This window comes from Euphorbia lathyris, chromosome 8, assembly GCF_963576675.1.
Source record: "Euphorbia lathyris chromosome 8, ddEupLath1.1, whole genome shotgun sequence".
NCBI lineage: Eukaryota > Viridiplantae > Streptophyta > Magnoliopsida > Malpighiales > Euphorbiaceae > Euphorbia > Euphorbia lathyris.
Window position 1 is genome coordinate 61,815,449 of NC_088917.1, and position 17,228 is coordinate 61,832,676.

The window sequence follows — 17,228 nt, forward strand, 5'->3', positions numbered from 1 at the left end:
TAAAACAAAGATTTTCAACATTCGAATGAAGATCGAAGCAACTACAGGCAAAGTGTTCCCAAGTCGTCGACCTAGTGAAATTTCTAGCTTGGGGTCGGTGACCCCAAGTCTAATTCTATAATATTTTAGTTTCATTAAACTTCATTTTTTTTCTATTTTTGCTCTGGATTTCTCCAAAATTCTTCCCCAAACTTATTAAAACACCAGAATACTCATTAGAATGGGTGAGAAGAGTTCAAGAGGGATTCAAATTACTTTCCTACTTAGTTCGAATCAAATTGTGCTAGAATTTCAACTAAAAAGGAAGACTTGAAGGAAGGATTATCACCCTTATACAAAGAAGCCATGGGGAGCACGAATTGGAGCGGATTGCCACAGGCTTTTAGCTACTTTTTCCAAAAAATTAAGCTTACATTCTCTCTTTGTTTTCGTTTAATTTAGTTTTCGAGTTTTATTTGTTTCTCTCTTTTAAATTGATATACCTTTGTTTTTAGTTTAAGATTAAAGTTCATTTGTTGAGTTTCAAACAAAAGTTGTTGTTAACTAATTTCAGTTGGTTTCAGTTAATTTTACTAAGTTTCTGTTACTTTCAGATTCATTTTTCTCTCTTTATCTCTTATTCTAACCATGTTTTCTTGCTTATTTTCTGTTTATTTTAGTTCTTCAATACTTCTAATTAAGATAATTTTATTTATACTTATAAAAAAAATATACTGGTTCATTGTTATTTAATTCGTTAAACATTAATTATATCGAAAATATAGACAGTATTACTAACACAAATATATATAAAAAAATCTGTCAAAATATTAACAATCAAGTTAAATCAAACTTACCTAACAAAAATTAATAAAAAAAAACTTACCTAACAAAAAGGTTGAATATGTTTGGTGAGCGATTCATAAAAAAAAATGACTTTGTTTTAATTGATTTGACTCCTATTTGAAATCGCTCGTCCAACTTATCATTTTCATACCACTTATATAGTTCTACACTAAAAAAGTCATTCTTTAACCACAAAATATAAAAACATAAAAACAAAACATTACAAAAAAAAAAGGATAAATTCCAAAAAAAACCTCATGTGGTTTCATCAATTTCAAAAAAAACCTTTGTGGTTTGTTATTACAAAAAAAGGACTGTGAATTACGCCGTTACAACAATTACGGAAAAACAGAAAACGCCGTTTAACTTGGTGATGTGGCCAAAGGTAGATTTGTTCGAAATTATTGGGGGACCTATATAAGCTGCATATCGTGCTATAACTGCGTTTATCATTGTGACTTTTCATATTTCTGTTGGGTTTCAAGGTTTCCAAAATCGGAATTCGAAGTGGCAGCCAAGGAACTCGCTTCAAAAACTCTTCGATCATCGTTCATACTTCTGAATTTGTGTGTTTTCTGGAGCGACGAAGGTAGATAGAAGTAGGAAGTGCTTGTTCGAAGTGAGTAGGGCAACGACAGTTGAAGGTTTTCGAAGGGGTTACGTGTCAGCCAAGGTAAGTTAACCATATCCATGGAAATTTCGATTTTTTCATCTGTAACATGCGTTCTTGGTTTCAGGTTTTGTTTGATGTAGTTAGGGTTTACCGTTTTTACGATTAAAAATCGGAATTTTTGAGTTTTTGTTTGTGTATATTAATCAGCAAAAGTTATATTGCATGTAATAGTGTTTCGTTCAATATAACTTGCGTTCTTGGTTTCGATTTCTGTTTGAAAAGTTATTCTTGTATTTTAACGAATGATCACCTTATGAATATCTCTGTTTTTAGTTATCGATTGGTGCTGTTTTTTTTTTGCTAGTTGCATATACAATTTGAGTTATTTGATAGCTATTTATTATTGTTTTGTTTGTTTGTGCTGGTATGTTGGATATGGGTGCAGATGGCTGGATATGTGACCCTGGTATTTCACCATGGAGCAAATGGTCTTCATTTGATGACTCTATGAAGTATTTAGGGGGAGATGGAGCTGAGATTACATTAGATAAATTTTACTTAGGGTATTATATATTGTTGGACTATTATAGGCAGCTAAAGTATACGGGTGGGTGTATGATGTGGATGCATGTGATAGGACTTACAGGTGAGTGGAGTTATTGGGAGATAGTAGATGATAAATCATGTTTTAATGTGGCAGATGTGAATAGTAAATGGGATACTTCGGATGTTTATTTTGAATCTCTACCTAAACTTGTGTCAATGATTAGGGGGGATGTTTTCGTCAATTTGGTTGATGAACATTCACCCGCTGAGTCCAATGCATCCAACTTAGATAATAACCTGTGCTCAAGAGTTAGTGGTCTTGAGTTGGTGATGGTAGGGGAGATAGAGGATTTAACTGTAATGTCTGATAGGGTTGGAGTAGAAATAGCCGAGGAAGTAGGTGTGGATGGAGATGAACCAGTTGAAGATGTTAATGTAGGTGGGGATGGAGATGAACCAGTTGAGGATGTTAATGTAGGTGTGACTGGAGGAGGTGTAGTAGATGAGGGTGTATATGTGGTTGAAGGAGTTGTGAATGGAGAAGAAGCATTAGTTGGGGGAGAAGTACTTGTGGATGGGGGAGAACCAGTTGTGGATGGGGGAGAACCACTTATGGATGGAGTTGTGTATGGAGAGGAATTAGATGGGGAAGTAGTTGGGAAAGTATTAGAGGATGTTGGTGTTGATACATTGGAAGATGGGGAAGGGTTGGACATAGGTATGGATTGGGATGAAGTAGAAGTTGAAGAATGTTTTGTTAACAATGATAGGGGTAATGTTAGTGGTGAAGATAGAGGTGAAGATAGAAGTGAAGATATGGGAGAAGATAGGGTTGAAGATGTGGAATTTGTTAGAGGGGCAGATAGAGGTGAAGAGGATATTGGTGAAGAAAATAGGTTTGAGGAAAGTGGTGAGGAAAGTGATGAGGAAGGTGGGGAGGAAATTGATGAGGAAAGTGGTGATAATGGTGAGGACAATGGTGATAATGTTGAGGACAATGATGGTGAGGATGATGGTGAAGATGATGGGGAAGATAGTGAAGATAGTGAGTTTGAAGTTGTTTCAAGCTTTAAGAACTCAGATAGTGAGGATGTGTCTTTGGAAAGTGAGGGAAATTTGTTAAATGAAATTCTAACTGAGGGTACAAGTAATGTCCATAATAGAGAAATGGAAAATGATGTCAATCACCATTCAAACAGGATGGATGTAGAGTTTGAGTTCAATGAGGCTGCTCCTGACTTTGGTGATGAGTTAAGGAGCTTGCAAGGTTCAGATGATGAGGGAGCAACACCTAATGTAGAATATGTTGAAACACCTTTCCACAAGATTTTGATTTGACAAAATCATTTAAGTTTAATCCATGATTAAGAGATAGTTAAATTTAAGTGCTTTGATTTGATTGCGCTAATCCGTTTGTTTAATATTGAGTAAAAAGTACAAAAGAAATAAAGAATAAGACAGGATCAAGTCAGCATGAGAACACAAGCTGAGTGAAGGGCAACTCAGCATAAGAAAAGATAAAGTCGTCCTTAGAACAACAGCTGAAGAATGAAGCTGGTCAAAGAAGTTGAGTGAAGATTGGAACTCAGCATCAGAGAAGAAAACTCTACTTCATAACAAAGTCTTGCAGAACGAAGCTGACCTAGGAAGCTGAGTGAAAGAAGACTCAGCAGGAAGTTTGGCAAGCAAACAATGACAGGTTCTATCAGAGTAAAGCTGAGTGATTCACAAGTGTTCCGTTAGCTAAAAGACAAATCCAACAACTGTCTGCACCAATAATAGAAATCTCGGAATAATGCAAAAGTCAATTTCGAGAAACATGGGACAACTGAATTTGGCTAAAAGACAAACTATCACAAGAAGACAACATCTGCAGTAAGAAGACAAATCTGACGTCTAAAGAAATCAGAAGACAGGATTGGCCTGACACCTGAAGCTGACCAGAAGTTGTCTCCCAAAAGAGCCGTTTTGGACTTAACGGCTAAATCATTTCAAATGATCCACCTCCAGATTTTCATCTATATAAAGACAATCAAAATCTTTGGATCATTGCCAAAGTACAAAAAGAAAAATACAAGAGAGAAAAATACAAGTTCAAAGCACACAAAAACAAGAAAAAGATCTTACACCCATTTTCTATTCCTGTGTAAATGCTAGATTGATTGTTTGTAATCATCTAAAGTGTTCTTCATTTGAAAAAGAACAAATTGGATCAATCGTGATATTAAGAGTGTTGTGCTGAGTGTTTGGTTGTAAGCACTCAGTGGTAGAGAAATCTAAGTACTGGGTTGTGGTGCTTAGTAGGAGTTGAGTAGAAGAATAGAGGACGGTACTCTTGCATATTCAACTGCCTGTAACCGGTTTGTGCTCTACCCTTAAAGAGCTCAGTATTGGATTCTGAAAGCCCGGAGGATTCTGGGGACTGGACGTAGGCGGAGAGGCCGAACCAGGATAAGTGATACTGAGTAATTTCTAACTCTCATATATATATATATATATATATATATATATATACATGTGCTTGTGTTGCTTGTAATATTTACTCAGCATATAAACTGTGAGAAGCTGGCACTGAGTAAATTGGAGTGCTGAGTTGGAAGCTGACCACATAAGCATCAATTCCTAACTCTCAAGTAAAACAGTCTTAGTCAGCAACTGACTAAAGCTGTCTTACATTAAGTTCGGCCAAGCTGACCAAAGCTGAGTTAATAAACTCACCAAAATAATTAAGTCAGCAAGATTAATTAGCGAAAAAGTTGTATTAGTTCCTAACCCCCCTTGGAACTAATCACACGGGACCAACAAGTGGTATCAGAGCCTAAGCTCACTACTCAAAGATATAACTATCTTGAGCGGATCCCCATAAATGGCTGAGAACAGCACTCGTTTCCTTCTAGGGAACCAAACAACCCAAATACTCCCTGAGAGATTATCTATTAGTCGGCCTCTCCTATTCTTTGGATCCAACTATACATTCTGGAAGAATAGGATGAAGAACTTTATCCAAGCCACAAACATGAGTGCATGGCTTGTAATTGTTCAAGGCCCATACGTGCCATATAAAACTGTTGACAATGAGAAAGTTGTTAAGAGTGAAACTGAGTGGTCAGAAGATGACCTCAGAAAACTTCAAAACAATGCTTCGGCTATCAATATGCTTCATTGTGCTCTAGATGTTGCAGAATACAATAAAATATCAGGTTGCGAGTCAGCACAAGAGATATGGAAAAAGCTCGAGGTGACCTATGAAGGCACAAGCAAGGTCAAAGAGTCAAAAGTGAACCAACATATGAGATTGTACGAGCTGTTCGAAATGAACGACAACGAGGACATCTATGGAATGAATGCTAGGTTCACTAATATTATAAATGAGCTGAAAAGACTCGGCAAGAACTTCACTGAAGAAGAGCAAGTAAAGAAAATCTTGAAAAGCTTACCCAAGAGCTGGCAAGCTAAGAAAACTGCTGTAGAAGAAGCTCAGGACCTGACCACATACAAGTATGACGAGCTGATCGGATCTCTGCTGACTCATGAGATCTCAATGCAAAACTTTGAAGCTAAAGAGAAAGAAAAGTCAGAAGATAAGAAACAAAAATCACTTGTCATGAAAGCTGACTCAACTGAAGCTAACTCATCAGACGATGAGGAGATGGCCATATTTACACGAAAAATGAAGAAGCTGTTTAGGAAGAATGAGAAGAACAGCAGAAGGCCATTCAGAAAAAATGACAGATACAAAGCTGAGTCCAGTGACAAATACAAGAAGGACAGCTCCAAGCCTGTCACATGTTTTGAGTGCCACCAAACTGGACACATCAAGTCAAGCTGCCCAAACCTCAAGAGAGATAAGAAGGGAAACAAGAAAGCAATGGTAGCAACATGGAGTGACAGTGATGAGTCAACATCATCCGAAGCTGATGCAAATGAAACGGCGCACATATGCTTCATGGCCAATGATGCTGATCACTCTCAATCTGAGCAAGCTGACCTCTCTGATGAAACTGACCAGGAGGTACACAACTATGAGGTAACATCCCTACTTTTGCTTAGAAATGAGATGGTAAATGCCCTGAGTGATTTATATAAACTAACTAAGAAATGTAACAAGAAAATAAAATCACTCAACAGGCGGTGTGACGAGATTGAAGAGATCAAACTGAGTGACCTCCGATATCTCCTCCAGGACAACTCAGATTTACATAGTAACATGGAAATAATGCATAAGTTTGTCACGGAAGTCCAATCTGAGTCAAAGAAACTAAGAAAGGACGTAACTACCTTACAAAGCCAAATAAGAGGCTTAAATAAAAATAAACCCCATGTTGAGTACTCAAGTACTAGTCAGCATAAACAGCTCATACAGTGTGACTATTGCGGGAAAAAGGGACACACAAGAGAAGTGTGCTGGTACAATAAGCGGACTGTCCAATGTGACTTCTGTGGAAAGAGAGGACATACCACAAAGGTATGTTGGCATGCTCAGCACAACAATGCTGACCACCCCCAGAGGGTAATTCATTGTGACTTCTGTGGCAAAAGTGGCCACACTATCAAAGTATGCCATCACAAATTAAAATATGACTTTGCACCTGTTTATGCTAACAAACGAGGACCCAAAAAGAATTGGGTACCTAAAAATGAATAGTCTAAAATGCAGGTGAGCCTGAGATGCGTGGAGAAATCAAAACTGTGGTATATAGACAGCGCATGCTCGAGGCACATGACTGGTGATGAAACTCAGTTCATCACACTAGAGCTTAAACGAGGTGGAAGTGTAAGCTTTGGAGACAATAAGAAGGGTAAGATAGTCGGACCAGGTACTATCGGAGGTAACCCATCTATTGAGTCAGTCTCCTTAGTTAAAAGTCTCAAATACAATCTGCTGAGTGTAGCTCAGCTTTGCAAAAGCGGCAGAAAAGTTGTATTTGATGATACTAAGTGTCAAATACTCGAGGGAAAAACAAACGAATTAATTTTAACTGCCCCTCGTGTAGACAATATATATATATATATGCTGAGTTTAGAAAAACAGTTTTCTAAAAATATATGCTTAGTGTCTAAAGAGGATAACACCTGGCTATGGCATAGAAGACTTGGTCATGTAAGCATGGATCTTCTTGCCAAATTAGCTAGAAAGCAACTGGTTGAGGGATTACCCAAACTTAAATTTGAAAAAGATCAATTATGTAAAGCTTGTCAGCAAGGCAAACAAACTAAGAAGTCATTTCAAAGTAAAAATACTGTCTCAACCAAGAAACCATTGGAATTACTACACTTGGATCTTTTCGGACCTATCTAGCCCCTCAGCTTGGGTGGTAAGAAAATTTCCTTAGTCATTATAGATGATTTCTCTCGGTACACTTGGATCATCTTGCTGAGTAGCAAGGATGAAACATTTGAGATGTTTACCACATTGATTAAAAAGCTAGAAAATGACAAAGACCTAAGAGTAGCTCATATTAGAAGTGACAATGGTGGAGAATTCAAAAACCAACAGTTTGATGAATTCTGTGAAACCAGTGGTATTTACCACAATTTCTCTGCTCCTAGAACACCTCAACAAATTAGGGTTGTTGAAAGGAAGAACAGAACAATTGTCGAAATAGCTAGGACAATGCTGAGTGAAAATAGGCTTCCAAAGTATTTCTGGGGTGAAGCTGTCCACACAGCATGCTATATTCTAAACAGGGCTCTTGTTAGACCTATTCTCAAGAAAACCCCATATGAACTTTGGAAAGGACGAAAGCCCAACATTGGCTACTTTCGTGCCTTTGGGTGTAAATGTTTTATACTCAACACAAAAGATAACCTTGCAAAATTTGACGCTAAAGCTGACGAAGCGATCTTTTTGGGATACTCAACAAACAGTAAAGCATATAGAGTGTACAATAAACGAACTCAAATTGTAGAAGAGTCTGTCCATATTGAGTTCGATGAAGCTGACCCTGCAGGGAAGTCAACTCAGCTTGAAGAAGATGAACTGAGCTCAGCTTCCGCTGACCAAAATGGAGCTCCTGAGTCATCAATACAAGGGCTGACCAAAGGTAAACAAGAAGTTGAGATTACCTTTGCTGACCAATCTACTCCTGCAGAAATTGTAGAAACACATGTTCCAAATAACTCAGCATTACCCAAAGAAATAAAAATTCCAAGAGGACATTCAGAAAAATCCATTCTTGACGCTGCTAAAAACAAGGTAATGACAAGAGATCAGCTTTGGAAGTATCTAAGCAATGTGGCGTTTGTCTCAATACATGAGCCAAAGAACTTCAACGATGCTGAGCACGATGAGTACTGGATCAATGCCATGCAAGAAGAACTCGATCAATTCACAAGAAACGAGGTATGGGATGTAGTGCCTAAACCTAGGAATCAAAAGACCATAGGAACTAAATGGGTATTCAGAAATAAGCTAGATGAGCAAGGAAACGTAGTTAGAAATAAAGCCCGACTTGTAGCCCAAGGCTATAGTCAGCAAGAGGGTATTGACTATGGAGAAACCTTTGCACCCGTTGCCAGGCTAGAAGCTATACGTATACTGTGTGCATATGCTAGCTTTATGAATTTCAAATTATATCAAATGGATGTTAAAAGTGCATTTCTTAATGGTTTTATAAACGAAGAGGTATATGTTAATCAACCTCCTGGGTTTGAAGATCCGAAATTTCCAAACCATGTTTATAAACTCAAGAAGGCCTTATATGGCCTAAAGCAAGCTCCACGAGCTTGGTATGAAAGGTTGACCAACTTCCTGCTGACCAGGAATTATGTCAGAGGCAAAGCTGACACAACCTTATTCATTAAGAAAAAGGTTAAACATACCCTACTTGCACAAATTTACGTAGATGACATAATTTTTGGTGCTACTGACGATTCCATGTGCAAAGAATTTAGTAAACAGATGCAAACTGAGTTCGAAATGTCTATGATGGGCGAACTCAACTTCTTCCTTGGACTACAAATCAAGTAAAGTAAGAATGGCATTTTCATTAGTCAGTCTAAGTATGCCAAAGAAATGCTAAAGAAATTCGATATGGAAGAGTGTAAACCCATATCAACCCCAATGGGTACTGATACGGTCCTTTGTGCTGACGAAAAAGGTAAGTCTGTAGATAGCAAACTATACCGAGGTATGATAGGCTCTCTACTTTATCTAACTGCTAGCAGACCTGATATTCAGTACTCAGTATGTTATTGTGCAAGTTACCAAGCTGACCCCAGAGAATCTCACTTAATAGCTGTAAAAAGAATTTTCAGATATTTGCAGAGCTCAGTTAATGCAGGTCTATGGTATCCAAATACATGTGACTTCACTCTGATTGGATATATTGATGCTGACTATGGACGAGACAAGCTAGAACGAAAAAGCACTTCAGGAGGATGTCACTTCCTAGGAAGCTGTCTTGTATCCTGGTTCAGCAAGAAGCAGTCATCTGTGGCCCTGTCTACAACTGAAGATGAGTACATTGTTGCTGGAAACTGTGTGGCACAAGTCCTATGGATTAAGCAACAGCTTGAGGATTATGGTGTCAAGACAGAAACAATAGAAGTCATGTGTGACAACAAAAGCGCCATTGACTTATCGAAGAATCCAATCCAACACAGTAGGATGAAGCATGTGAGCATAAGACATCACTTCATCAGGGATCATGTACTCAAGGGTGAGATCAAGCTGACCTATGTACCAACAAATGATCAGCTTGCGGATATCTTCACAAAGCCTTTGGCTCGTGAGCAATTCAACATACTAAGGGAAGCTATCGGTATGTCTAATCCTCTTCAGTAAATTCTATGTGCTAAATTGAATGTTGAGTGATTGCCATGCTGAGTGATTTGTGAAAACTTAGTAACTACTGCATGCTGAGTTAAGAATAAATCACCCTAAGCTGGGTAGACATACATGTTGAGTGATTCTCCCTAAACTGAGTTACTAAAATCCAAAACTATCCTACGTAAAACTAACTACTCAGAAATCATAAAACGTTTGACATTCTCCATACTGAGTAAATCCCATTGAAAACAGTAAATGCTAGCATGCGCATTAATGGCCACCTAGGATAACGTAAGCAATAATGATAAATCCCATGCGCCGAACGTGTCATAAATGACAGAATCCTTGTCAGTTGATAATCTCGAGGGTAAAACGGCTAGTTCAACGTTTAGGATTCATTAGCACCTCTATAAGTTTTCCCACTTATCACTCTTTACACACGAAAACCCTTTGCATTCGAATCTCTCTCTCTCTCTCTAAATCTCAAAATCCTTTCAAAAGTTCATAACAATGGCGAAAACCCAAAATCCTTCCGGCGATGGTAACAACACCGACCACAGCAATGAAAACCCTAAGTCACCGCCTCAACTAGGTCAGCACGACCTAACTCCAAACAGAAATCCCCAAACTGACCTAGCAACCTCGTCAACAAAGAAGAAGAAGAAGGCTAAGTAGCCAAGTGAGAAATTCTTCATCAAAGCATACCCAAGTGTGAAGAATCATGAAGTTCTCATATGTAGGTGGTTCTCTCCAAGCTTCATAACCCATGAGCAACCCTTTTGTGAATGGATTGTGAAAAATGGATGGACTGGACTCTTTTCGCTTCCAGGGAAAACCTACCCTAGGCTAGTACGTGAATTCTACTCCAACCTATGTGTTGATGGAAGTGATGCTGACCACCTCGTCACTCACGTTAAAGGTAAAAAGCTCACAATTACTCCTTCCTATCTCGCAACCCTGCTCAATCTTCCAAACACCGGAAAAGAATTCAGGACCACCAAAGAAAAACTAGACCACGCAGTTACCTTCTGTAAACCCGAGGGACACAAAGGGGAAATACCCAGCACATGCATGGGACAAAACCAGAAGATGGCGCACTATATACTGACCAACTTCATCTTCCCGAAGTTCAACTCAGCATCATCCGCTTCAAACTTTAAGCAGTGCTTCATATGGCACATGCTGACCTACAGCCCCCTCAACATGCCTGTATTTCTGGTAGGTGCACTCCAACGAAGCACTATCAAGCTCAGGCTGGGTTCCCTTATTTCACGGATTCTCAAAGACCACCAAATTGACGTGACAACTGAAGTAGAAACCATGGGAACTGAAATTACTGCTGCATTATTATTTGGGTTAGTGTACAACTAACCCATCAAACACAAGAAGGGAGAAGGGGTAGTCGAGGGAGCTCAAGGGGAAGCTGAGCAGGAAGGTCAGGAGGAAGGGGATACTGAGCTACCTCGGGATGAGGATATAGCTGCAGTCGAAGCTGCCGACCACTCTAAGCAAGAAAAGAAACGCAAGGCAATCCAGACCAGCTCAAAGAATGTTGATGCTGTCCCTAAGAAAATTCGGGTTGTCTCTAAAGGGAAGAAAATTGATGCTGATCAAAGTAAGTCAGCTGAGAAAAGAAAAAGGGAAGATGAGCCTGAAGAGAGAGAAGGTGAAGAAACTCCTCTGAAGAAGAAAAGGAAAAATGTTGAGCTGAGTCCAGTTGAAGCTGTTCCTCTTGGATTTGTTGTCCCTGATGATGCTCACTTCATCACAAGTCAATGGATTGACCTTGAGCAAACTCCAGTTGATCAAGAAGAAGGGGAAGAAGAGGAACAAAGTGAAAATGAAGGTCAGCATAAACATAATGAGGATGTTGAGCAACATCAAGAAACTTATGCTGAGCAAGAACAAACAGAGCATAATGAAGAAGTTGAAAATCCAGCTGAACCGAATGCGACAAATGATGCTGAGCTCGCAGAGCAAGAAATAGTCAGGGAAGGGCTAAATGCTGACCTTGGAATTGAATCATCACTTGATTCTATTCCTGCTGACTCACCTCCTCTAAAGGCAAGAAAGCTAAGAAGGCTCAAGAAGAAGGCAAACAAAACTCCCACTATTGATCTCTTGGATGACTCGCCTCCTATGAATGGAATCACGGACCTTACCACCACTCATTTCAAATTCTTCTCATCCTATGCTGAGCCTTCCATACAGGAAAATCAAGCCTCTGTTACTCATACTGAGCAACACGCCAAGACTCCAGAAAATCCAAACCAAGTCGAGCAAGAACTTGAGGTCCTGGCTGATCCAAAAACCAAGCAAGCTAAGGAAAACCCCTCTCAGCCTGAAGCGCCTCCTCCTGCACCCACTAACATTCATGTTGAGCAGGTAACCACTTCTGCAGATCCATAAATTTCATCACATCCTGTTTTGCAGAACATAGAGCAGTCAGCTCCTGTTGCTCATCAACATCAAAATTCCGATGCTGACCACACTGGCACCTCAACTAAAGGGCATCATCAAACACCTTCTAAATCCGATGGCATTAGAATTCCGGCCCCTGAGATACATCCTGAGGCACAATTTGCCTATTTTAATGCAACAGAGTCCGGCCGTCGCATCATCGACTCGGCTCAACATCCTACAGGATCTAAACGCATCTCATACCGATGCTGTTGGAACTGCAAATGCTGAGTCACAAGAATTGACATCTGTCACTCAGCTGCTCAATGAGATTAAGCATCTTAAAGATTTAGTCAGTGTCATGACTTCCGTCTAACTCCAGCAACCCAAGCAAGATTCCTTTGCCAAGCTGACTGAGCTGATATTGATGATGGTGAACCACATGAATTCACTCCAAGGCCAGATCAATGCCTTACCTACCATCACCACAGGTTATGCTACCTCTGCCGAGTTAAATCACTGTTTTAACAAGCTGTCTTTGGAGCTAACAGGTGCTCGTGATCTTCTCTCTTCATCTTCCCAATGTACCATGGACGAAATAAGTGAAGTTGTTCGTCTTCTGAATCTGAGCAAAGAGGAGATGGAAACTGATGTGGTCAAAACCAATACTATCCTTTAGACCACTCAAAGTATACTTCGGCATGTACGTTACACAACTGACCAGCGTGAGATTTACGACAAGGCAGTGCTTAAGATGTACCATCAATCGTATGCCTAGTTCACAAAAGCTATATCCTGGCTAACTAAAGCACATGAATACATGCTCAGCATGATCAGCGCAACCCTTCGTGCTCCTCGAGCTGTTCTTAATGATGGAGTCCCTATCCTTGATGGCCTATTTGAAAGCACCAAGCGCCTCAAAGCCTATTCTGTAAAGCTGACTCATGCTGCTCTCAATGAAACCTTCATCGCTCCTCAGTCTGATGATGGCAAAACGGGGGAGAATAGCCAAGAGGATGAAACTCAGCAAGACACAAGGGCTTCAGGAAGTAAGCAGCGGAAAGGCAAGGGAAAATTGTATCAAGCTGCCCGTAGAAAGTAATAGCTTAGTCAACCTAGGACTTAGCTAATTCTGTTTTTGTGCTTGTGTACTTGTGCCTGAATATATATATTAAGCATCTTTTCATTCAAATTGACTTAGCTATATGAGATACTCATTAAAAATGCTGACCTGTCTAAAAAAAATTAAACATTCTCAGTACTTACTAATCATGTATCAAACTGAGTAAACAATGAACTCTTCTGAAAATTGACTTAAGATTGCCAAAACAAGATCTCAGTAAATCTTGGATTAAACTAAGACTATATACACTTGTCTTCTCTAAGGTTTAGACAATACATGCAACCCTTACGGGGGAGTAATTTCAGAAAGATAAACTGTACTTCAATCATGGGAATACTGAGTTTCATAAATTAAATATTTTGCCAACATCAAAATGGGGGAGTTTGTTGAAACACCTTTCCACAAGATTTTGATTTGACAAAATCATTTAAGTTTAATCCATGATTAAGAGATAGTTAAATTTAAGTGCTTTGATTTGATTGCGCTAATCCGTTTGTTCAATATTGAGTAAAAAGTACAAAAGAAACAAAGAATAAGACAGGATCAAGTCAGCATGAGAACACAAGCTGAGTGAAGGGCAACTCAGCATAAGAAAAGATAAAGCCGTCCTTAGAACAACAGCTGAAGAATGAAGTTGGTCAAAGAAGCTGAGTGAAGATTGGAACTCAGCATCAGAGAAGAAAACTCTACTTCATAACAAAGTCTTGCAGAACGAAGCTGACCTAGGAAGCTGAGTGAAAGAAGACTCAGCAGGAAGTTTGGCAAGCAAACAATGACAGGTTCTATCAGAGTAAAGCTGAGTGATTCACAAGTGTTCCGTTAGCTAAAAGACAAATCCAACAACTGTCTGCACCAATAATAGAAATCTCGGAATAATGCAAAAGTCAATTTCGAGAAACATGGGACAACTGAATTTGGCTAAAAGACAAACTGTCACAAGAAGACAACATCTGCAGCAAGAAGACAAATCTGACGTCTGAAGAAATCAGAAGACATGATTGGCCTAACACCTGAAGTTGACCAGAAGTTGTCTCCCAAAAGAGCCGTTTTGGACTTAACGGCTAAATCATTTCAAATGATCCACCTCCAGATTTTCATTTATATAAAGACAATCAAAATCCTTGGATCATTGCCAAAGTACAAAAAGAAAAATACAAGAGAGAAAAATACAAGTTCAAAGCACACAAAAACAAGAAAAAGATCTTACACCCATTTTCTATTCCTGTGTAAATGCTAGATTGATTGTCTGTAATAATCTAAAGTGTCCTTCATTTGAAAAAGAACAAATTGGATCAATCGTGATATTGAGAGTGTTGTGCTGAGTGTTTGGTTGTAAGCACTCAGTGGTAGATAAATCTAAGTACTGGGTTGTGGTGCTTAGTAGGAGTTGAGTAGAAGAATAGAGGACGGTACTCTTGCATATTCAACTGCCTGTAACCGGTTTGTGCTCTACCCTTAAAGAGCTCAGTATTGGATTCTGAAAGCCCGGAGGATTCTGGGGACTAGACGTAGGCGGAGAGGCCGAACCAGGATAAGTGATACTGAGTAATTTCTAACTCTCAAATATATATATACATGTGCTTGTGTTGCTTGTAATATTTACTCAGCATATAAACTGTGAGAAGCTGACATTGAGTAAATTGGAGTGCTGAGTTGGAAGCTGACCACATAAGCGTCAATTCCTAACTCTCAAGTAAAACAGTCTTAGTCAGCAACTGACTAAAGCTGTCTTACATTAAGTTTGGCCAAGCTGACCAAAGCTGAGTTAATAAACTCACCAAAATAATTAAGTCAGCAAGATTAATTAGCGAAAAAGTTGTATTAGTTCCTAACCCCCCCTTGGAACTAATCACACGGGACCAACAGAATACAATGCAATTACTAAAAACTTGGCAATATGTATGACATTTAGGAGTGCTAAGGAGTTTAGAAAAGCCTTGAGGGCTTGGGCCATAGAGGGCGGGCACACATTTTCATTTAGAAAGAATGGACCATTGATGCGGCGCGCCTAGTGGTAGAGTTTCTTACGACGACTTAAATGTGTATTCCGATGAATGTGCTACTAATATGGATGTGATCTTTCTAATGCTCCAACTCTACTAGGCGCAACGACTACTTAGGGGCAAGTGAACCCCGTCGTATCAAGTAATAATCCGGTTAAGACCGGGTATCGAATCCACGGGATTTATAATTACAAGTATTAGACGACTCGGTTTCGTATGTTATTTAAGCGGTAATTACTTTGGGGTTAAGTAAGACACAACTACACACTATTCCTCACTATTGGCGACACAGATTTATGTAGCTAAAACTCTATGAAGTGGGATGAATATGATAAGTTATAACCATGATAAATAATGACTCTAAATGTATACGGATAATAGTTTACTCTTGCAAAGACGACCAAGTGTAGTAGAACCGACCCGTGAAGTACTTAGACTACGTGATTCCTAGTCAAGGCGTGTCTAATACGGGGGAATCAGAAACTAGGGCCCATAAGTTCCGTGGCTTGTCAATTCCTACGGTTTCCGGTTTGTCACTTCCGGTAAGGCAACACCTATATAACTCCCTAAAGATAGCCCGAATGACGGCGGTAATCGTGTTCTCCTACACAATAATCAATTATCAATATCAAAACAAGCAATAAACATTAACACATAAAGGGAAATAGAGATTATAAATCATAAATTATAAATATGGAAAGTGATTAGATGAAATACAACCAAGCCTAGTACATAGGAAGAGTACAAGCTAATTAGCAAGTAAAAAGGGAGAATCCGCCCTTGGAACTAGCTAACCGGACTCAAAGCCGTCTCCTAGGTCGTGGAGGTGGAACTCTCGAGCTTGGTGACGAATGGTGGAACGGAACGTCAATGGAACGCCGGAACAACGAACAAGCTCTCGAGGGGGAGAGTTTAACTTACAAAATCTGAATCTAAATTACAAGGAAAGAAAAGAGTATAGTTGTAGACACTGAGTCGGAGGACCTGTGACGAAAACCCGACAACAAGACGGTTGAAGCGATTGATTCCGGAAGTTTTGAAAAACAAAAAAATATAAAGAATAATAAGCGTATAATAAGGAAAGAAAATTACGGCGGGTCGCTGTTGCCGGTAAGGTGGCTCGCGTATGCTTAGCGGCATGGCGCGGGTGCTTAGCGGCATCGGGCGCGCGGTCGACAATGGTCGAACGCCCGTTCGACGGCACAGGACGTGCGCTCGGCGTCCGTCGGACGCACGCGTCCAACCACGAGTGGCACGTTCTCGACGTCCGAGCAACGCCCGAGTCTGATAGCGCGGGGCACGCTCTCGTTGGCCACTGAGCGTGCGCGCCCGGCAGCGCGGAGCGCGCATTCGGCGGCCGCAACGTGTGAGCGTCCGACGGTGCGGAACGCGCGTTCGGCGGCCGCGGGACGCGCGCGCCCGACAGCGCGAGGCATGCCTCGGGGGTCGTCGGGCGGGCACCCAACCACGTCGGGCAAACGCCCAACGAGCATTGGGCGAGCGCCCAACGTTGGTTGGGCACGGGCGCCCAACCTTGCGTTGGGCGATCGCCCAACAATGTTGGGCGGTAGCCCAACTTAGTGTTGGACGGCCGCCCAATGACTTTGGGCGACGCCCAATTTTACTTGGGCGTCGCCCAAAGTTCCGGGATCCGTTTCCCTATATAAGGGCACAGATCCCAATGCAAAGGGAGGAGGATTTTTGGAGAGAGCTTTCTCACTCTAAACATTTTTAGAGAGAGAGTGAATTTTTTTGAGAAAAATATTTTTTTTTCTCAAAAATTCCAAATTTCCTAAAGTTCAATTTTTACTAAATTTTCATTAAAAACGGAAGATCGTGGTTCGTGGAATCAATCGGCTTCGACTGTCAGATACCGAATTTAAGGTATTATCCGAGGACTAGACTCTCTTTTATTTTATTTTATTTATCTTCTTCTCCTATTTATTT